We start from the raw sequence: 23,178 nt of genomic DNA, 5'->3' as shown, positions 1-23,178 counted from the left end.
ACAGGGAATAGTACGAGGTACACCAGGGTGGGTGGCACTTGGTAGGAGAGGTAGAGGAAGGCCAAAAGAGACGTGGGTGAGGACAATGAGACGGGAAGCTGGAGATGAGTGTTGGGGAGATCTTGAGGAGTTAGCACAAGATAGGATGTGGTGGTGTGAGTTCATCGAGGCCCTATGCATCCCCGAGGGTGCCACAGGAAATGATTGATTGATTGATAAGAAAGAGAGGGGAAGGGCGCTGAGAGATGGACCCAGAGGAAGAGAGGGAGGAAGAGGGGGAGGGGAGGGAGGAAGAGGGGAGGGAGGGAGGGAAGAAGGAGAATAGTGGAGGAAAGGGAAGAGATGGGGAGGTGAAGAAGGAAGGAGGAAGGATGTTAGAGAGAGAGAGAGAGAGAGAGAGAGAGAGAGAGAGAGTTATGAAGATCCTCCAAGCCACAATTACCACTACCACCACAACCACAACTACCACAATCACCACTACCACAACAACTGCAACTACCCGGTACCACATAATCTCTCCCCTCCCTCCTCTCTCTCTCTCTCTCTCTCTCTCTCTCTCTCTCTCTCTCTCCCTCCTTCCATCCCTCCTCCTTTCCCTCTCTCCCTGTCTCCTTACCTCCGTCCCTCCTTTTCTCCTTCCTTCCCTCCCTCCCTCCTTCCCTCCCTCCTTCTCTCCTTCCTCCCCTCCCTCCTTCTCTCCTTCCTCCCCTCCCTCCCTCCTTCCTTCTCTCCTTTCCTCCCTCCCTCCCTCCCTCCCTCCACTTTGTCAAATGTGGACAGAACTACTTACCCTGTGATGACTTCATTACTGGCACGAGAGGGAGTACAAAGGGAGTACAAATGGAGTTCAAAGGGAGTACAAATGGAGTACAAAAGAAAACAAACAGCAAGAGAATGTCTGTTAGTTATAAGGAAGGTTATATATATATATATATATATATATATATATATATATATATATATATATATATATATATATATATATATATACTGTATATGCAGATAAAAAAGTAATGATACCTAGGGGTGGTGGCGGTACAACGATGAGGGGGGGTGGCCATGTGCAATTTGCCACAGGAACGTGGGAAGTAATTCCATCTTGTGCAGTGTCTGTGATAAGTGGGTGCACAAGAGATGTAGTGATATTAGAGGTAGACTGCGAGATAATGCTGATTTCATGTGTGCGGTGTGTCGGGGAAAGCAGGTGGAGATTGTCAGGTGTGAAAGGACTGAACTTGCTGGTCTCTTGAGTGTGTGGAGGAGTTTTGTTATTTGGGAGACATGTTGTGTGCTGGAGGTGGGGCTGGAGCAGCTCTGTGGCTGGGGTGAGGAGTGGTTGGAAGAAATTCAGGGAGCTGTTGCCTCTCCTGACACTGAGAGCGCTCTCCCTACGTGCTAAGGGGTCTTTGTATGCAGCATGTGTTAGGAGTGTAATGCTGTATGTGGCATGTGTTAGGAGTGTAATGCTGTATGTGGCATGTGTTAGGAGTGTAATGCTGTATGTGGCATGTGTTAGGAGTGTAACGCTGTATGCAGCATGTGTTAGGAGTGTAATGCTGTATGTGGCATGTGTTAGGAGTGTAATGCTGTATGTGGCATGTGTTAGGAGTGTAATGCTGTATGTGGCATGTGTTAGGAGTGTAATGCTGTATGTGGCATGTGTTAGGAGTGTAATGCTGTATGCAGCATGTGTTAGGAGTGTAATGCTGTATGGCAGTGAGACCTGGGCAGTGAAGGAGGAAGATATTCGCCGGCTCAGACGTACAGAAATGACAGTGATGTTTAAGCTAGGGTTTTATGCTGCGCTGTTGTTGCCAGTTCCATCAACATGGCAGCATAAAACAGGAGGGATGTTCATAAATAAATGAAAACATGTTTAAGCTAGGGTTTTATGCTGCGCTGTTGCTGCCAGTTCCATCAACAGCGCAGCATAAAACCCTAGCTTAAACATGTTTTCATTTATTTATGAACACTATATGGCAACAGCTGAGACATAGCATGTTATGAAATGGCTTTGAGAAAATGAACGAGGTTAATGCTATACATACAAAGCTTGAATTCTATCAGTGAAATTTATTTGCACCCGTCCCTAGTCACAAATTTGATATCCATTACCAGAGTAGTTCAAACTCAACACAGATAAATATATGTATCATCATTCTGCCAACTACACTAAGATGGCCGCCGTTGTAATTACATGTTTTGCCACCTAAGTTTTGTTTTCTATATCCTCCTTTACAATCAATATTTACTGTTCTAACTATGTTTAACGTACTAATTTATATATCGTTCACGTTAATCTGTAGGATTAAAAGGTTAATATGCCCCCGATTTCTGCAAGCAAAAGATATGATCCGTTTTAATTGTCGTGCACTTGGCGTCGTGTTCCCCACGCTATAAGGCGGGGACTGGCCGCCATTTTTCCGATATCACAAGGACTAAGATGTCACGTGTACGATAATGAAAGAGAATTATATCTTTTCTTTCCTTGCTGGAAATTGCATATTTACTTATTAATTTTACATAGTTCTGTGAAAGCAACCAAATTTAGTACGTTAAGCATGATTAGGTTAGCAAATATTATTGCGAAGGGGATATAAAAGATTGAAATAAAGTGGCAATATTTGTGAGTACAAGGGCGGCCATGATACATGAGTTGCTAGCATGACGATACATTAATTTAGCTACACAGAGTATGAACTAATATCGCAATGGATACAAGTTCGTGAATAACAGAGAGTGTAAAAGAATTGTAGCTGCACATGTAAATAATCTGACGTCTGCAAAACGCAAAATTAAGTGAAACAGGGATTGAAAGTGAGATAATTGGCAATTTCGCCGTCCGACATCATGTCATCCCGTACCCACCTTGCCCGTACCCAGATCAGTGTTAACATGGATGAGGTAGGGGTATGACGCTTGTCCTATAGAGAATGTTCATTCTTTGGATTTATGCAGTGCTATTGATACAACTGTGTGATGGCGCTGCCCGGGTTTGTGCACCGACAGAAAAGGAAGGATTCGGCGATTTAATTTATGTTACTTTTCATATATCGACAAGCGTAGCAAAGAGGATGTCGAGGTGTTGCCTAATGCGAAATAAATCGATGAGGAATTGTTATCAAGCCTAATGTGCAATGGAGTACTACTCTCTCTCTCTCTCTGGCTAATTAACTGTCTGAATAGTGATAACTATGGTCTCTGTAATTACTGTATTAACGCGATGAAAGTGATAAGTAAAACCTATAGTAATAGTAGTAGCCGTTATAATAGTAGTAGTAGTGGTAGTAGTAGTAGTAGTAGTAGTAGTAGCAGTGGCAGTAATTCCATAGTAGTGGTAGAGTAGTAAATAGTAGTAGGTGCATCATCATCATCAATAGTGGCAGTAGCAGGTACCAGTAGTAGCACCATCAGTAACAATAGTAATGGCGTTGTAGTTGCTGTTATTGTTTTTGTGATGGTCATTTTCTGAATAACAAATAAACTATATCAAAATTGCTCTCTTTAATATCCCACAGTTCCCTTAACAAATTGAGATAGAATGGTTTGTAATTAAGAAACTAAAAATATCTTCAAGGAGAAACATTAACTCGTCTAGACGAGAGGAAAGATAGATGACCGGATAAGATGGCACTGACAGGGGTAGTAGCACCTCTGCCTGGGCGATTTATTTTGCATATTACAATGGAAGATGCTGTGCTGTGATTGACTTTTTTTTTTTTTTTTTTTTTCTCACGGTTGATGATGAGGATACAATGGCTGACAGTGATGATGATGATTATGGTGACGATGATGACGATTACAATGACGATAATAATTATGATGATGATGAGGAGGAGGATGGTAATAATAATGATGAGGAGGATTACGACGACGACGACGACGATAATGATGATGACAATGATTTTTTTTTTTTTTTTTGAAGGTAATGAATGGAGGAAGGAAAAACAAAGGGAAAAAAAAAGTCCATGTGCCTAAAGGCATCCTCCATTCATAAAATATTACAACGGGATTTAAACTGAAGTGGATACCCCTGCCTTTCTTCTCCTTCCCCTGCTCTCTTACCTCTGCCTAACCCCTGGTCAGCCTTTTCTGTCTCTTTTTAATTTTGCCATATCATTTGCCTTTTAATAGTCTCTTTGTCCTCCCTTTTTTCGTTTCTAATTCTGTCTTGTTCTATTTTCTACCTCATCCTCCACCATAGTTCGCACTCCTGAATTCCTTCCCTACCCATGTTATTATTATTTTTTTTTTTACCCTTCACCTGACGAAGTCAAAGGAGGGTATTGTTATCACTGGGATCAACAACAATACGTGGTGCAGAGATTTCGTTTCCGGAGCAAATATTAACTACAGGGTCATGAAGTTTCACATAGTCATGTGTCTTTTAGTGTATTGGTGCCTTTTGATAAATGAAATTCTTTTTTTTTTTTTGTAATATAACGAAAAGATAAAACAATTTTCTCAGACTTCAGTGCACCCTGTGCAATGAATCTGAAGTGTCCAGGTTACGTTTACCATGGATAAACTACTGAAAAGTTTTTAATGTCTCTGTTATGCAGGGGAGGGGAGGGTGACGGCCGTTATGTACTTGGTTAGGTGTGCAGGGAGGTGAAGGTGAGGGGTATGTGTTTGGACAGAAGGAGAGTTGCATCAGCATAGCGTTGCCTCGGTTCTAAGTTATTTTCACTGTTATTTTAGGTTATTATTTGAAGCTGTTATTCTTTGTTCACTTTAACTTGGCCTGAAATCGCCATCTCTCCATATTGAGTGCTGAATTGTGGTAATATTTTAATACTATAGAACTTGATGTTAGTCACGAAGTAGTGCTGTAGAAAGACATTGACATAAGAAAATTTAGAACCGAGACGATGACTAACGACGGTTTTAGGCAGAGGATTTTCTTAAGGCTCCTGAAGACAGGAGGGATTTTCTTGAAGACACAAACGATTTGCTTGAGGAGAATAGAGATAGGGGGGGACTTTTCTTGATTACAGACGGTCTTTTTAAGGTGAATAAAGACAGATGGATTTTCGTGAAGACACAGACGATTTTCTCGTGAATAAAGACAGTAAGGATTTTCTTAAAGACACAGATGATTTTCTTGAGTTGAAAAAAGACAGGAGAGATTTGGTTGAAGCCAGACGATTTTCTTGAGAATAGAGGCAGGAGGGATGTTCGTAAATAAATGAAAACATGTTTAAGCTAGGGTTTTATGCTGCGCTGTTGTTGCCAGTTCCATCAACATGGCAGCATAAAACAGGAGGGATGTTCGTAAATAAATGAAAACATGTTTAAGCTAGGGTTTTATGCTGCGCTGTTGCTGCCAGTTCCATCAACAGCGCAGCATAAAACCCTAGCTTAAACATGTTTTCATTTATTTATGAACACTATATGGCAACAGCTGAGACATAGCATGTTATGAAATGGCTTTGAGAAAATGAACGAGGTTAATGCTATACATACAAAGCTTGAATTCTATCAGTGAAATTTATTTGCACCCGTCCCTAGTCACAAATTTGATATCCATTACCAGAGTAGTTCAAACTCAACACAGATAAATATATGTATCATCATTCTGCCAACTACACTAAGATGGCCGCCGTTGTAATTACATGTTTTGCCACCTAAGTTTTGTTTTCTATATCCTCCTTTACAATCAATATTTGCTGTTCTAACTATGTTTAACGTACTAATTTATATATCGTTCACGTTAATCTGTAGGATTAAAAGGTTAATATGCCCCCGATTTCTGCAAGCAAAAGATATGATCCGTTTTAATTGTCGTGCACTTGGCGTCGTGTTCCCCACGCTATAAGGCGGGGACTGGCCGCCATTTTTCCGATATCACAAGGACTAAGATGTCACGTGTACGATAATGAAAGAGAATTATATCTTGTCTTTTCTTGCTGGAAATTGCATATTTACCTATTAATTTTACATAGTTCTGTGAAAGCAACCAAATTTAGTACGTTAAGCATGATTAGGTTAGCAAATATTACTGCGAAGGGGATATAAAAGATTGAAATAAAGTGGCAATATTTGTGAGTACAAGGGAGGCCATGATACATGAGTTTCTAGAATGACGATAGATTAATTTAGCTACACAGAGTATGAACTAATATCGCAATGGATACAAGCTAGTAAATAACAGAGGGTGTAAAAGAATTGTAGCTGCACATGTAAATAATCTGACGTCTGCAAAACGCAAAATTAAGCGAAACAGGGATTGAAAGTGAGATAATTGGCAATTTCGCCGTCCGACATCATGTCATCCCGTACCCACCTTGCCCGTACCCAGATCAGTGTTAACATGGATGAGGTAGGGGTATGACGCTTGTCCTATAGAGAATGTTCATTCTTTGGATTTATGCAGTGCTATTGATACAACTGTGTGATGTCAGTATGACGCTTGTCCTATAGAGAATGTTCATTCTTTGGATTTATGCAGTGCTATTGATACAACTGTGTGATGTCAGTATGACGTTTGTCCTATAGAGAATGTTCATTCTTTGGATTTATGCAGTGCTATTGATACAACTGTGTGATGTCAGTATGACGCTTGTCCTATAGAGAATGTTCATTCTTTGGATTTATGCAGTGCTATTGATACAACTGTTTGATGGCGCTGCCCGGGTTTGTGATTTAATTTAGATTACTTTTCATATATCGACAAGCGTAGCAAAGAGGATGTCGAGGTGTTGCCTAATGCGAAATAAATCGACGAGGAATTGTTATCAAGCCTAATGTGCAATGGAGTACTACTCTCTCTCTCTCTCTGGCTAATTAACTGTCTGAATAGTGATAACTATGGTCTCTGTAATTACTGTATTAACGCGATGAAAGTGATAAGTAAAACCTATAGTAATAGTAGTAGTCGTCATAATAGTAGTAGTAGCAGTAGTGGTAGTAGTAGTAGTAGCAGTGGCGTAATTCCATAGTAGTGGTAGAGTAGTAAATAGTAGTAGGTGCATCATCATCATCAATAGTGGCAGTAGCAGGGTACCAGTAGTAGCACCATCAGTAACAGTAGTAATGGCGTTGTAGTTGCTGTTATTGTTTTTGTGATGGTCATTTTCTGAATAACAAATAAACTATATCAAAATTGCTCTCTTTAATATCCCACAGTTCCCTTAACAAATTGAGATAGAATGGTTTGTAATTAAGAAACTAAAAATATCTTCAAGGAGAAACATTAACACGTCTAGACGAGAGGAAAGATAGATGACCGGATAAGATGGCACTGACAGGGGTAGTAGCACCTCTGCCTGGGCGATTTATTTTGCATATTACAATGGAAGATGCTGTGCTGTGATTGACTTTTTTTTTTTTTTTTTTTTTTCTCACGGTTGATGATGAGGATACAATGGCTGACAGTGATAATGATGATTATGGTGACGATGATGATGACGATTACAATGACGATAATAATTATGATGATGATGATGATGATGATGAGGATGGTAATAATAATGATGATGAGGATTACGACGACGACGACGACGATAATGATGATGACAATGATGATTTTTTTTTTTTTTAAGATAATGAATGGAGGAAGGAAAAACAGACGAAAAAAAAAAAAACGTTCATGTGCCTAAAGGCATCCTCCATTCATAATATATAAGAACGGGATTTAAATTGAAGTGGATTTAATGTTTGTGGGAAATAACTCCCAGGAAGTGAATTCCAGAGAGTAGTACTGTAGTTCTGCGGATAAATGAATTTTGATACGCGGAGATGATGATGACGATGGTAAAGGTGAGATAATAAAAATTTTGATTGACGATTACGACGATGACGATGAGGATGGCGACTGTAATGATGATGATGATGATGATGATGATGGGGTGAAGATGATGATGATGATGATGATGATGATGGGGTGAAGATGATGATGATGATGATGATGATGATGATGATGATGGGGTGATGATGATGATGATAATGATGATGATGATGATATACCGCTATTTTTCACAACATAAGTTACGGTTTTTACCCTCCACCTGACAGTAACAGAGGAGTGTGTTGTTATCACTGGGATCAATAGGTGTCCGTCAGTCGAGTCTGGCGGCAGGCAGGGAGTAGAGATTTCGTTTCCGGGCAAGAACTCAGAAAGTATTCACTATAGAGTCATGAAATTTCACATTGTCATGTTTCTTATAGTAAACTGGTGCCTTCTGATAGGTAGAATGCTGTGTCTTATTTTTATTTATTTATTATTATTTTTTTTTAATAATGAAAAAGTAAAAAATAATGTTCAATATTTTCAATGCGACCTGCGCAAGGAAGGCCCAGGTTGTGTTTACTATGGACAAACCATTGAAATTTTCTATTATTTACTTATTATTTATAAGTATTAATGTCTCTGTGCTATACGGGGGGGTGGGGGGTGAGGGCTGTTATGCGCTTGGTTAGGTGTGCAAAGAGGTGAGGGGTATGTGCTTGGTCAAATGGAGGGTTGCAATAATATAGCGTTGCCTATTTAACTGAAGCCAACTATCACATGATGAGGCGTCAGGGAACAGACAGACGGATTAATAAAAGAAGAGGCAAGAGTGATAAGAGAATGGTGGTGGTGTTGGAGACTGTGATTATATGGTGGAAGGGCTGGCTGTCAGACGGTGAGGGATTGGGACTGACTGTGGTGGTTTTGTAGGAGTTTTGTGTGTGTGTGTGTGTGTGTGTGTGTGTGTGTGTGTGTGTGTGAGAGAGAGAGAGAGAGAGAGAGAGAGAGAGAGAGAGAGAGAGAGAGAGAGTAAATATTGTTTTTAATTATCCAGGCTTTATGATAATAGGTTAGCTTAATTCAGTTCAGGTTAGGTTAGGTTAGGCTAACTGAAGTTGTTAAAGTTGGGAAAGTTAAGTTAGATTATGGTAGGTTGGGCTTAGATTAGAGTGAGGTAGAGCAGACAGATTAAGTTGGATTGGGTTTGATTAGAGTAGAATAGGGTGGGGTAGGTTAGATTAGGATAGCTTTAGTTAGGATGGGTTAGGTATGAGTAGGGGAGGCTGAGGAAGGGCAAAGAACTCTAAACAAGGAAACTGTAAAGCTTGCATATTTGGGTTAGCGAGCCTTTGTTAATTCTTTGTGGAGTGTACCATCCAACCCACAGCGCCAGACCACCTCATAAAAACTCATACAACACTCCCTCACTTAACTCTCTCTCTCTCTCTCTCTCTCTCTCTCTTACACACACACACACACACACACACACCATTCCTTTATACAGCATTCTCTCACTCATCCATTTAGCACTCCGTGAAACATCGCTCCCTAGCATACCACTCCTTCACTCTCCTCTCTCACAAACTACCCATCCCTACACACCCCTCTCTCACACACACACTCGTCTCTCACACCCCACTCTCTCACTCTACTCCCCCTCACTCTTAACATAACTTAGTGCAGCTGTGTCGTCTTGTGAGTCACTCCAGTTTTTGTCACAGTGATGACCACCTGTCCTGGGGGTCCCACTGCCACTGTAGAGTTACGCATTGTTCTCTACCCCCTCCCCCTTCTATGAAATAACAACAACAGTAAAAATAACAACAGTTTCAACAATACTACTTCCTAATCTCTCATGTAATACAAAGCAACCATTCTCGTACTGTTTCTCCTATCAACTATACTACTGAGTTGGGTTTGCATGTATATATGTATGAGTGCATTTATGCCATAGAACAAAACTCTGAATCCTCATAAACGATTTTCACGATGCTCTGCAAACGGAGCCATTGTAAGAGTCTAATAGCTGGTATTCTGTGTCGGTTGCAGATTGGTGTTCTTTGAGGGCGTGTTTTGGCCATACTTCTGGGACAGCTGCGACAGTGAAAAGGTGGGTGGTAGAGTGCGTGAAGTTTTGTCGAAACTGAAACAATATAAACAGCTTAAACTGGAATTTTAAGGTGTAATATGCTATATAAAGTGGTTAGAAGGTACTATGAAGAATCCAGTGCTACCTAGAATACCAGTCTTAAACACATGTATTCAGAATATAAGCAGTATGGGCTAGGTGGGTATCAAGTCGGACTGAGTCGCTAACAACAGACAGTGAGTCGTATTTTGGTGCCTATGGAGACTGTAACACCAGTTCCTTAGCGATTTATTCTACATATTTCACTTTATGTGTTACTGATGCAAATCATGACAAATGGTATGAATAATGGTAAGGCAGGAAGTTAAAGTGCAGTATGTCAAATAAATTGTTAAGGAACTGGCGCTACGAAATCTACTAACTAACCCCTGAATTGGCGCATATAATAGGAGCATAAGCTGCATGAGCTAGGCGGGTAATGACTTAAGCGGGCAGTCACGAAAGAGGCCAGTTTGTAAGGGGGCAGCGGGTCTGGTATTATATTTAATTCCAGTCATCAGCTCCGGTGAAATTGGATCCATTAACCGGCTGGCCACGTCTCTATCATAACTCCCGGGCAAGACACAACGCAGTATAAATTTGTTGTTGCAATATAGGTCGGCAAAGCATCGACATAAATTCATGGTTGTGGTATTGATTTTTATCATACAATTTCGTTGCTGCAGTGCGGGTCTTCACGGCAAAATAAATTAATGCATGGTACTGTTTTGAAAAATGATTTAAAATATAGCTTTCTACGAGGGCAACATAATACATCAGCTTTATTATTATATTTCCACATGAAATTATTTTTGTGTAGCATTATAGTCGTCACATGACAATATAATAAATTTATAACCGCAATATGGATTTGCCATACGGAGAACTTGTTTTGCCAAAACCAGTTCTTCGTATGGCAGGAGGACGACCACAGAGTTATACATATAGAGCGCGCGTTCCTGTGTTGTGGTATGGGCGATAAGTGAAGCCAGCGGGCCCGGCGCGGCGGCCATCTTAGGATGCCCACTCTACCGAGTCCCGACCTTCCCGTACAGCTCATCATAATTCACAAATACTAACCTTTCCCGAGTGTTTTTTGCAGTATATCCTGATGTAAATAGATAGAGCAGTTATCAGTATAATTACTTTAGCTATTTTAGGCCTTTTCTCTATTACTATTGCGCTCTGAATGAAGTGAGAAGAAAAGTTATTCCCGGTCCCCTTACCTTGTCTCTACGGACCATTTTACTTTGGATACACAAAAATCAACGATTAGAAGCGAACATATACCAATTTATTAATAGCTAACATTAATTGAGTGGATGGTGAGTGTCCTCACTTACTGGTTCTTAAATAATACTAACTTAGTGTTTTCCTAACATAACAGCCTCTTACTTTAGCAGTGGTTGCTTTTGCAAGATGATGCAAACGTATCTTGCAATATGCAAGCACCACTGCTTTAATAAGAGAAAAAATGTGATTATTATCAGGTGAACATTCAAACATATGGGAATTATGTATTTTAAATGCAGTGCTACCAGTCTCTTTCAATACAGAATATGCAACTAGAGAGGAAATTCTGGGAATGTTACGTAGCTCTTTGTCATGACTTTTCAACATTTTCTGAAATATTTTCTCTGTGGATCTGCAGACAGACACAGCACTCATAGAGGGCTTTATCAAGCCGCCTTTGTCCTTAACCAATATCAATGCACAACTTTTATCATTGTTCTTAATTTCTGTTGCTGTAAGTGCAGACAAGCAGTCTGGACATGAAATATTTCTCTTTACCATTTTAACTGCATATCCGGCAATGCAACCTACTGCAGCTTCCTTATAATATGACACATCTGTAAAGTTTGGACAGTCTACATAATCATGATCTTCTTGGGCAGGACTACGAGGAATGATATCATATCTTCTTGCCATCATAATATCTTCAGTTTTATCCTCTAAAGCTTTCTTCATGACACTGCTAGATGTTGCAGATGTGAGCACTTCAGTGAGGTCTTGTGCAGAGACATTCCCGTTTGACGTTTTTATTTCATGCCTCAGAAGGAGTCTCTTGTATGCTGCCATGAGGTTTAACGCAGAAGGGTTATTTCGAAAGCCACCAGATGCTCGAATTGCACAGAAAAAGAGTTCTAAGTGATCCTGTGACAGCTTATAAGTTAGAAAGTACTGGAGTGGCTTATTTACACCTACAAACTGTTTATAAAGTGCCTGAACACTCTTAATGGCAGCCAAAAAACCAATGAAAGGTGTCTTTCTAGAAGTTTTGTACATGAGGATGTCATCAGAATTAGTGATAGTCATTAGATAAGCAAATGCTTGATCTAAGAATGACATTGAAACTACTTCTGTCTCAGGTTGAAGTGCTGCTTTCATTCCTCTAGCAAATTTGTTTCTCGAGTTCAGTACATCAAAAAGTTTATCAGCCATTTGCAGAAATTTAACTGTACCCTGACAATCCTTAAACTGTGGGAGATGTAATGAATCCCGACAGAAGATTAATGCATCAGCTACACTAGAACTCAGTGTTTGCGCAGCAAGTTTTACTTTCATCTTTTGAGTGTGCCTTGAAAGATGGATATCCCTGAGTTTATTTCCTAAATGAAGGCCCTCCTCTTCTTGAAGTTGATGCAGTGCTTGAATATATTTACATTCTATTTTATTTCCTGATCACAGAGAAGCGAGAACATCTTACCTGTTTTGAATTGAGCGTGAGACTGGGCATCCCAATATGGCCGCTGAGCCACTTCCGGTTGCGTCACTTTCAAACCAGGGTGGCGCACTCTATATGTATAACTCTGTGAGGACGACCTAGCCAAAGAACCGAAAATGAGATTTATCTGTTTATCATGTCAGACTATACGCTTCACGTGGTGTAAAAAGCCAAGCGAAATCGGCCCTTATTCCCCTCTACATCAAAGGTCAAGGCCAGGTGTTTTTGACAGCAGAAACAGCATACTAAATCCGGGACTGTCTCTGTGGCAGAAGGGAGGGTTGACGAGCCAATAGCGTGGCGGCATTCATCTTCCTGTGTTTACAGGAGCTGGCTCGGCCAATCCCAAGGTCCGTAGCACGAGCGCTGGACAGCCAGCCCGGGTGCACAAGAGAAGAGGTGGATGTAACTTTAAACTTCTCCTATTTCTGCCACCTTTACGTGGATTAACGCTCGATGATGTCGTCTAGTGATGCTGAAAGTGAGGGTGAATGTCGAAGGTCACAAGAAAGCCACAACAGCACCATTTTGAGTGGAAACAAGTGGCTGCTTAGCGTAAAAGGGATAGTGGTGAGGCCGACCGAGAACATAGAAGCGCGACGAGTAGGGTCTCCCTGTACATGCTTGGATAAGTGCTTTATCTGTGTTGGCGTGGAGAACATTAATGACATTTTACATCAGTTCTGGACATTAAAGGACTGTTATGCCCAGATCTGCATACATAGTGGGCCGTGTGCACGAGAGTCATGTGAAGTGTTCACGAGTGAAGGGGAAGAAGAGCAGGCAGAAACAGAACCTGCTGTGCAGTGTGATGGCCATGGGACAGGAAACAAAAATCTGTCGCATTGCCTTTTCCCATATTCACGGCATTTCAGAGAAACGGGTGAGGGTGGCACTGTCAAAGGTGGCCGAATCGGGCATTTTGGAGGGAGACAAGCGTGGGAGGCGTGAACCTGCTAACAGGACCGAGCCTGAGCAGAAGGAATTAGTGAGGGAACACAGCCTAGAAACAGCAAGTAGCCATTATTCTCGTGCCAAAAGCCTCCGACGTCGCTACCTGCCTACAAGAATGAACATTAGAGCCATGTACAAGCTCTACAAGGAGTTTCTGGCCACCAAAGGCATGCCACAAGAAGCTGTTTCTCTTGACATGTATGAGAGAATGTCAACAACGAGTTCAGCATTGGATTTGAGCCTCCCCTGTCTGGTGCCTGTAATTTGTGTGATAAACTTAAGAATGACATGAAAAATGAAGACCCTTATGACAAAGATACGTAACATTAACCTAGAACTTATTGTGTACATGACGATCAGGGCCAGTGCTGGGCAGAAACTCCTAAAGTCGTTCAAACATAACAAGGATGGCGAGGTGGCCTGTTGCAATGGGTCTGCGACAGGCTGAAATCACCCCAAAGTTGACAACAGATGTAAGTAAGCTATGGAACTATTATTTTGGCATACATGAGATTAAACAGGGCACGGGGTACATGCATGTGTGGAACTAAACAGTGGCGCGGAGAGGGTCGGATGAGATTGCTAGTTGCTTGTACAAGTATATACATTCATGACCATGTTAGTGACTCGTGATTTTTAGTGACAACTACAGTGGACAAAAAAAAAAAAAAAAAAAAAAAAATCAACATTGTTCTTATGTATTTGCGCCTGGTAAACAGTGGGCGTTTTGATTCCATTGAACACTATTTCATGGTGTCTGGCCTCTCTTACCTGCTGTGTGACCATGACTTTGGAAACATCGAGTTGAAAGTGAGGCATAGGGAGGTGTACAGTGATGACCATTTCATAGGCTTTGTACGAGAGTCCCGCACCAAGAATCCCTTCTCCAATACCGAGATGTCTCGGGATAACTTCCTAGCCTTCACCTCCCTGCAGTCTTACATCACCAAGTCAAGAATGAAGAGGTCTGGTTTCCATGATGCTAATATGTTCATTGTGAATAATGAATACCTGATGGGCTTCGTCACAAAGGACGGTTACGGGATTCAGGTGCCCAAATTTGTCAAAATGCTGAAGGGCAAATCAGGTGTCTGTTCTGATAAATTTGACCTCTCCACATTCCCTCTGCCCCCTAAGTTTACGACGCCTGTCAAGATTGCTTCAGAGAAGCTCAGTGATGTCATGTTCCAGAGCAACTTCGTGCCTCCCCAGTACCAAGACTTCTATCCTATGTACAGTGGAAGGTTGAATAGGATGACCTTCAGACTCAGGCCGTCGACGTCGAGGAAGACGAGATGTTCCCCGACGACGACATCCTGGAGTATGAATAATTGAACCGCTTCACGTCTCCACTGGCACCCAACTATGCATTAGTCTAAGGTACGTGTCAAACTGAAAAGATTGTCCTATTATTCATTATTATTATAAATGAGTAATGGCATAAATGTTTTAGTGTTTCTGGTCATAAATCTGAGTTTGGGTGACGTTACAGTGATTTTGTCAGATACTTGAGTTTTCATAATTTTTATGAATTGTCTGTTTGCCAAAATTAGAAACACGGTTTGCAACCATGTTTTTGGTATCAATATGTTCATTATCCTGTCTTTAATTTTCATTGTGTTTATTAATTTTGCCAAAAAAAGGGTGCCATGTAGCGTATTTTTTCGATTTTTGAATTTTCCATAATTTTAAAATTTGCCAAATTTCGTGGAAGTGACTTATGACATTTTTTTTTTAACCAGTGTGTTCATTACATTGTATCTCACATTTGCATGCAATAACAGCGAGACCAATATTTTATTGCACACTGAAAATTTTTGGGGTTGCTAGGCAACGATTTTGGAGAAAAATAATGCACGAACATACCATTTTTTTAAAGGAAATTATTCTCCTTGATCATGCAGCTCTAATGATAGCACATATGCATATATTTCCTACACATACGGGGTACAGACTCATTAACTGTAAGGTCAAATTATCTCAAAAGCCACTTGTGGTTAAGTCGTCCTTCTGCCGCCGGACGTCTCTGATATGTACTGCATCATATTTATTTCATACTGATGAAGGAAGCCACTGGAGATTATGCAGAGGGAAAGTGTACTGGGATGAAATGAAGAGTTGCAATTGTTCATTTTATAAAATGCCTGGAAAAAATTTACTTGTTACCCCAACGTAAGCAAATTTTAAATCAGTTTTTGGAAAAGATTTGGCAGTAATGTTTGATTCTGCTTTGCTTAAACGTAGTAGGCTAGTGAACAGATACCTACTGTATATGAGCGACGGATTATGGCGGATTATGATGGAGAAAGGGTAGCATCTGAGCAAGGAAGAGATAGATGTATACATGAGGAAATTGGGCTGAGAGAGAGAGAGAGAGAGAGAGAGAGAGAGAGAGAGAGAGAGAGAGAGAGAGGGGGAGGCATTCTGGGATCAAAACAAAAACAGACCCCACCTCCACCACTGTTATGATATACCGTACTGTGTTTTCATTGTTATCTCAGCGGATCTAGCAGGTTAGTCAGTAGAGGGGTCAGTGTGCATTTTTAGCAGGAAGATTTCAAGGTAAATTAGGAACTGGAGCTGTATATATCAATGAGGCTCGTATGACTCACTCTCAGCTGGGGAAAATCGTCTGACCTCAACTGGAACGGAGTACTAGAGCCGTCCCGACCGTGAGAGGGTTTTTGTTAACAGTATTAACACTCAGACTTCTATATTCGCTCTCAGCCGTGGCATTATCGTCTGACGTCAGCGGGAATAAAATACTGGAGAGACGATTGACTTCATTTGGGAGTGAGTCATAGAAGCCTGTGTGCTGACCCACTTAAATCGAAATTAACTCTGCAGCCTTGAAAGGGGCACTTCGTTACTCATCACAGAAATGGCATTATGAGTAAGTGAATCACATACAACACTAGCAGCCACTTGCAAACTGCGAACCATACCACTTGCATGATAACAGCAATGCACACTTAGCCGCTTTAGCCGTGTAACCAATTTTTTAGTTAATTTCTGGCAATGCCTATACTATTTTATCAAAGACAAGGATGACACTTTAAATGTAAATATTTATAGTATTAAGTTGTTCCAACCGCAGGCCCATCTGAAACTAGAACTGGACTGCAGGCCGAAATTTCTTTTATCTGGCAGCTCACCATCCTCACCTAATATAGCCTTCGTTAGCCCTTTCAATACGAAAACTTTAACTATCTGAATAGAATACTCTTGAGACAGCATGAATTGACAGTAGAAATGCATCATATTATTGAACACGCTAAAGTAAAGACAAAAACCTATCTTTACAGTCTCCTTGCAAGTTTTTGTTATCGCTCTGCCCGGTCTCTCTCGTTAATTAATATAAGTATACGGCACACTGAGAGGTAAAATAGAAGACAACTATGATACATCTTTGCTACGTGTTCATTGTAACACTCTCTCTCTCTCTCTCTCTCTCTCTCTCTCTCTCTCTCTCAACGGGTGCGGAGGGGCCAGGTGAGCTAAGGTTGCGTGCTGACCCCTTGGTGCTGGGACGTAAATACTCTCACACAAATAATTTTAATGGCTTAGACCTTGACCTTATCACATGAGGGGACCTGCGTGTATGTGTTGATGGCTGTGTGTGTGTGTGTGTGTGTGTGTGTGTGTGTGTGTGTGTGTGTAAAAATATTGGTTGCATTAATGAGCGTGGGTATGGGTGTGGTTGAGGTACATGAACATGTGCGCAAGTGTGTGTAGGTTATTAATGGATATACATGTGTGTGTGTGTGTGTGTGTGTGTGTGTGTGTGTGTGTGTGTGTGTGTGTGTGTGTCCCGAATACAACACACGATCACATTTTCATCGAGACACGGACGATCACGTCTATAAATGCATAAAAATACCTATAAAAATACACATAAAGATAAGTTATATAGAACATACCGGTAATTATTTTTATTAGGAAATCACCACAAGGTCCTAAAGACACTCACCTACACATACACCCCCATACACAAATATACGAGTACAGAGCTTGTATATTTTGGTATGTATAAGCAAGTATAAAAATCGTTAAATATGGAAACGCGCTTTCAATTACCCACGTTAATTTCGTTTATCAGGAACACATGAAAACACATATTACAAGCCTCGCACACACACACACACACACACACACACACACACACACACACACACACACACACACACACACACACACACACACATTCTCTCTCTCTCTCTCTCTCTCTCTCTCTCTCTCTCTCTTCAGTCGTTTACACAGGCTGATAGGTAATCGTATCATCATCCAGTTATTTTAATATAGGTTATTTAACAGCTGGACAACCTCCATATTAAGCGGGTACGTGGGATTAAGATAGCTGTGGTTAAGAGAGAGAGAGAGAGAGAGAGAGAGAGACCACAGCCACTACCATCCGCACCACCATCCAAATGTCTTAGTACTCCCAGACTCCACTTCAGCTCCTCCTAGAGCGGATCCTACGAAGAGCCTTAAAGTCAAACGTTCGCATTCCCAATACTGAAGGAAAGAGGCAGACCACATAAGCTTTGAGATTTGGTTATCAGTTGTAACAGCTCGGTTTGAGAGAGACCAATGGAGTTGGAGGAATTAATCTTTTATTAGTGCTGCCTCCAGACGATATTACTCAAATCAGGAAAGACTCTCGAATTGAAGGGGTTAATGAATGCTATGAAACCCTCCGAAGAAGAGCGATTATTCCCTGAAAGAATAACCCCGTCTGGTGATAATACTAAAACAGAAAGGAACGTTCTCGAGCCGACCGGGTTAACAGAGCAAATGGAACGAGTCTGTTAGTGTTCGGGCCGAGAATTTGTACCGACGATCGTCCAGAACTACAGAACGAGCAGCTATACTGTATATACCGGCCTAGAGAACAGACAGTATTTCGCCTTGCAGCCACCAAGAGGGCGACTGTTCGGCCTTATCGAGCGTCACCAAATGAGGCCATAGATTTGGTCCTCAACAGGAATACCGTATCTCGTATTCAAAGGGCTAATGAAGGCCATACCTAACTCCTACAGTTCTAAAAGTCTCCCCCAAATTGAAAGAAAACGCATGAAAATAGCAGAGGGCCAGGAAAAGTACTCCAGACCCTGGAAAGTGACATCGTGTGAGGAGGAATTCGAGGATGGTGATGGTCTGGCTTTGGTTATATTGTGAGGAGGGCCTGTTGCAAGCGTCCAGGAAAAGACAATTCCCAGGAGACAGACATTTCACACTGGAGATATTCCCATGCAAATCGCCCTGTGCAGAGAACACCGGCCGCACGCTCAGCCTCGGCCACAGTCGGCCAAAACGAGCATCTGATAACTTACAGGGTCTGAGATCCGAAGCTGTTAGGGTATAGGGCGCCCGAAGCATCTAGGATCTCAAGTATTTAGGACTTGGTATATATAGACTTGATACATTATGGGCTTGAAACATTTAGGAGCTGCAACATTTACAAATCAAGGCATTTGGGAGATGCAGTATTTAGAAATCGAAAAATTAGGAAGGAAAACTATATTCAATTCAGTGCAGTTAAAAAAATAAAACAGTATTTGGGCATCCAAGCTGATAGAGTCAAGGCATTTAGAAATGAAAGTACAAACTCAGTAAATTTGGAGATCAAAACAGCGAACACCCAGACATTTAATTATCGAAGCATATAACTTTGAGTCTTTAGGAACAAAAGTAATTAAGAACTGATCCAGTATGAACGAACTTCTTAAAAGGTGAGATCTCTGGGGACAGACAAAATGATGCCCCGAAAGTAACAAAAAGGGAAGCTCTGCATTTCCTTGATATTTCTAAGTCCAGTTAATCTTCATGCCATTGGTTTTTCATAATAATAATAATAATAATTGTTAATAATAGTCAGGGAGATAAAGGTAATTAATTTTCATGCTGTATACAAAGAGAGTTATTATGCAGGATAAGTGCTGGAAAACAGATTTCGACTGAATAAAGGTTTGTTTTAAAGCAAGTATTATCTCAGTTTTTTTTTATATCATTATCAATGTTATTATTATTATTATTATTATTATTATTACTATTATTATTTTGCATTAACCCCGAATATGCTCTCAGAATATGATATAATAAAAGAGATCGATAGAAAGACGGAAATAGATAAATTCCTATTGTGTCTGCATTTAATCCCATTAGAGAGAGAGAGAACTTTGTATGAAGTGGGACAATAGTGGCCACACAGCCCTTCAGATCGAAAAAAAAAAAAAAAAAATCTAAAGGAATAATAATCGTGTAGAGAAAGCAAGAATAAAATGGAATCTCGCGACATCGTTCTGAAGGGGCAAACTTTCTGTGAGGCAGGAAGTGAAGAGAAGCGCAAACTGGGATAAAACTTTGAAAGCAAATAAAGAGAGAGGATGAGAGCTGGAGCCTGACTCAAAGGCGAGGAGGAGGACGCTGGGAGTTGAAAGCTATCTTGAGGATGAGATATGAAGAGAGAGAGAGAGAGAGAGCGGGGGGGGGGAGACAGGAAATCAGAGAAAGGGAAGAAGGGAGAGACGATAAGGAACGCGAATAGAGGGGATTCATTAAAGACAAGAAAAGAGGGGAAGAAAGGAAAATAAATGAGATGAGAAGAAGATTGAGGATGGACATATGAAAATAAGGAAAATATAGATAAGAAACTAGTGTTGACAAGAGTAGTGCCAGTGGTAGAATGGAATGGCCTAAAAAATATTTGCAGTTCATCATACACTGATAACTTGTGCTTTTAGTTGTCGATTTAATATTTTCGCCAGCGTACATTCAAGGGAAACAGTAGTAGTAGTACAGTAGTAGTAGTAGTTATTGTAGTAGTAATAATAGTAGTAGTAAATATAGTAGCTGCGATAGTGGTAGGGGAAGGTTAGAAGCGAGTTAAGTGTGGTATGGCTCTTGATCGATACTGGCGCCGTAGTAATATACAAGAGGATAGGGCATGTACCTCAACAAGCACCTTTTACGTGTAGTCTTGCCTAATGTATCATTGTGACTGTCTGTCTGTCTGTCTCTTTGTCTGTCTGTCCATCTGTCCGTCTGTCCGTCTGTCGTCTGTCTGTCTGTCTGTCTGTCTGCCTCTGTCTGTCTGTCTCTGTCTCTCTCTCTCTCTCTCTCTCTCTCTCTCTCTCTTTACACACGTTAATTAATTTTTCATGTCAAAAGAAAATATAAAAAAATATGCAGGCAAAAATGCAGGCAGGTCGATGGGTAAGGAGAAATATGAGAGAGAGAGAGAGAGAGAGAGAGAGAGAGAGAGTCGAACTTACAAAAAAAAAAATAGATTAGTTGGAGAGACAAGGTGGATGAGATGTGGGTGGTGAGGCAGTGTGATGGATAGGGGTAAGGCAAGGTGGTGAGGCAGTGGGGTGAGGCAGGGGTGAGGCAGGCGGGCGGGTATGGTGAGGCAGGAGAGAGAGACAGGAGGCATTGTGAGGCATTGTGAGAGTGGGTGAGGCAGGTAGGGGTACAGTGAGGAATGGAGAGGCAGACTGATGCAGGGCACGAAGGATGAGGCAGAGAAAGCAGAGTGAGGCATGAGATTCAGAAAGAAGTAGAGTGAGGTAGGGAGGAAGGGAGAAGAAGGATGCAGAATGAGGCAGGGGGAGACAACAGGAGATGCAGAGTGAGGCAAACAGTGGCAGAATGAGGAAGGGGGAGGCAGAGTGAGGTAGAGTGAAGCACGGTAAGGCAGAGAGAGGCAGAGTGAGGCATAGTAAGGGAGGGAAAAGCAGAGTGAGGCAAGGAGAGGCAGAGTATGATAAGGCAGTTGTGCGGGGACAGGAGCTAGATTGGTCCTTAACGAGTGGAACGAATGATAAGAGAGAGAGAGAGAGAGAGAGAGAGAGAGAGAGAGAGAGAGAGAGAGAAGGGGGGGATGGACAATGTGAATAATCGCACTTTTCGTGATATTACAAGTAACATAATTATATCAGGGTCGTATTCTAGGTACCCTAGGGTAGGAGGCTTCGTAACACCTCTTCCTATGTGACTTATTCTAACATTTAAACCTCAGTATCCTCTTGTATATTACTGTTGCAAAACCATGGCGATATTAAAACGATATATAAAGCCTACGAGAGAATTCTTGGGTGTAATAATCAAAATAAATCGATAATGAAGAGATGTTACGAAGTCTCCTGTGCCATCTAGAATGCGATCCCCATTCTCACCTACTTCACTTCAGGTGTGGTTCCTTGTTACTCCTCTGACACTTACCTGTAAAGAAAGGATAGAGAATGTTAGCTATTTCAGGAAGCAGGTGATTATTATGGTAGGGTATGATGATGATGATGATGATAACTATGGTTGAATGATATTGGTTTTGATACTGTGTGGAAGATAATAGTGGTGTTGGAGCATGGTAGTGATGATGATGATGATGATGATGATGATGATGATGTTGATGATGAGGGGGAGGTGGAGGAGGAGGAGGAGGAAGTGGTGAAATGATGTTAGTTATAAAATGATGTTGGTATTGAGTGATGTTAAGAAACAGTGATAACGAATATAATGAGATGATAATGATGATGATTGTACTAAGTTTTTTTTTTTTGCGATTGCGGTGGAAATTAACGAAGAATAAACTTTCTAAACAGAGTGGACATACAGCTCATACAAAGCTGAAGACAAAGCCGCGAGAATGAAGTGTGATGTTGCTAGCTGCCGTGCCAGAAGACATTGGCTCACATGCCCTTATCCACAAATACATTCGAGAGGTTCACTACTACAATATTACTGCTGCTTTCCACACTACGAAGTGGGGTGTGGGGTGAATGCATGGGGTGGGAGTAAGTGTGTATGTGTAGCTATGGGAGTAGACTTGGTTAGGCTTGTGGGTGTGTGGTGTAAGTATTTTCGACATGTGTTGGATTGGATGTTGATATAGGCTAGTGTGCAGTGTAAGTGTGGGTACTAGGTGTAGGTGTGGGGGGCCAGTGTGGGTTGGGGTGTGGGTGAGGATGTAAGTGTGGGTATGGATGTGTGTGCGGGATAGGTTTGGCGTGTGGATGTAGGTGTTGGCTTGGGTAACGGTGTAGGTATGTGCTTAGTGCGTGGGTGTGGGTGAGGGAATGAGCGTGGGTGTGGGTTTAGGTATGGGTGTGGATGTGGGTGTGGATATGGGTGTGGGTGAGAGTGTGGCAGTGTTTACCCGACGCCACCTGCAAGACACTAAGGGATAAAATTATCTTCTAGGTGAGACATACGTCAGTAAACACACAGATTTCCACCCACATCCTTCCTACCACCGGCCCACACCCACACCTACCCCTACACCCATTCCCACACCCTCACCCATCCAACACCCACACCCACACACTCACTAACAACCCTCACAAATACCCACACTCACACACCCATCTACACCCATAACCACCCTGCCTCTGTTCACACACACACACACACACACACACACACACACACACACACACACACACACACACACCACAAATATTTTATACTCCAACACACCCTAGCTTAACCCCTTTCCCACATTCGTCATTCACCCTAGCCTTCACCTTGACCTCATTTCACCCATGAACTCTAATATCAACATATCCGTACCCTACAGAGAGAGAGAGAGAGAGAGAGAGAGAGAGAGAGAGAGAGAGAGAGAAAGTATAATAATAAGTT

The 23,178-nt window shown here is 41.4% G+C and overlaps 1 long non-coding RNA gene across 1 annotated transcript in view; it reads right to left on the bottom strand.

Moving 5' to 3' along the window:
• The window catches only part of LOC145389951 (uncharacterized), a 29,562-nt gene extending 6,967 nt beyond the window's left edge, over nucleotides 1–22,595 (bottom strand). The window contains exons 1-2 of the long non-coding RNA XR_013895548.1: nucleotides 22,154–22,595; nucleotides 21,717–21,762 (exon numbers count right to left, since the gene is read on the bottom strand). This is a non-coding gene — a long non-coding RNA (uncharacterized LOC145389951). The remainder of the gene's footprint in view (nucleotides 1–21,716; nucleotides 21,763–22,153) is intronic.
• Nucleotides 22,596–23,178: the final 583 nt, after the last annotated feature.

This window comes from Coenobita brevimanus, unplaced genomic scaffold (genome assembly GCF_032717465.1).
Source record: "Coenobita brevimanus isolate Jiangsu-jjx unplaced genomic scaffold, ASM3271746v2 jjx.HiC_scaffold_2639, whole genome shotgun sequence".
NCBI lineage: Eukaryota > Metazoa > Arthropoda > Malacostraca > Decapoda > Coenobitidae > Coenobita > Coenobita brevimanus.
This window is presented reverse-complemented; position numbering and strand designations above follow the sequence as displayed.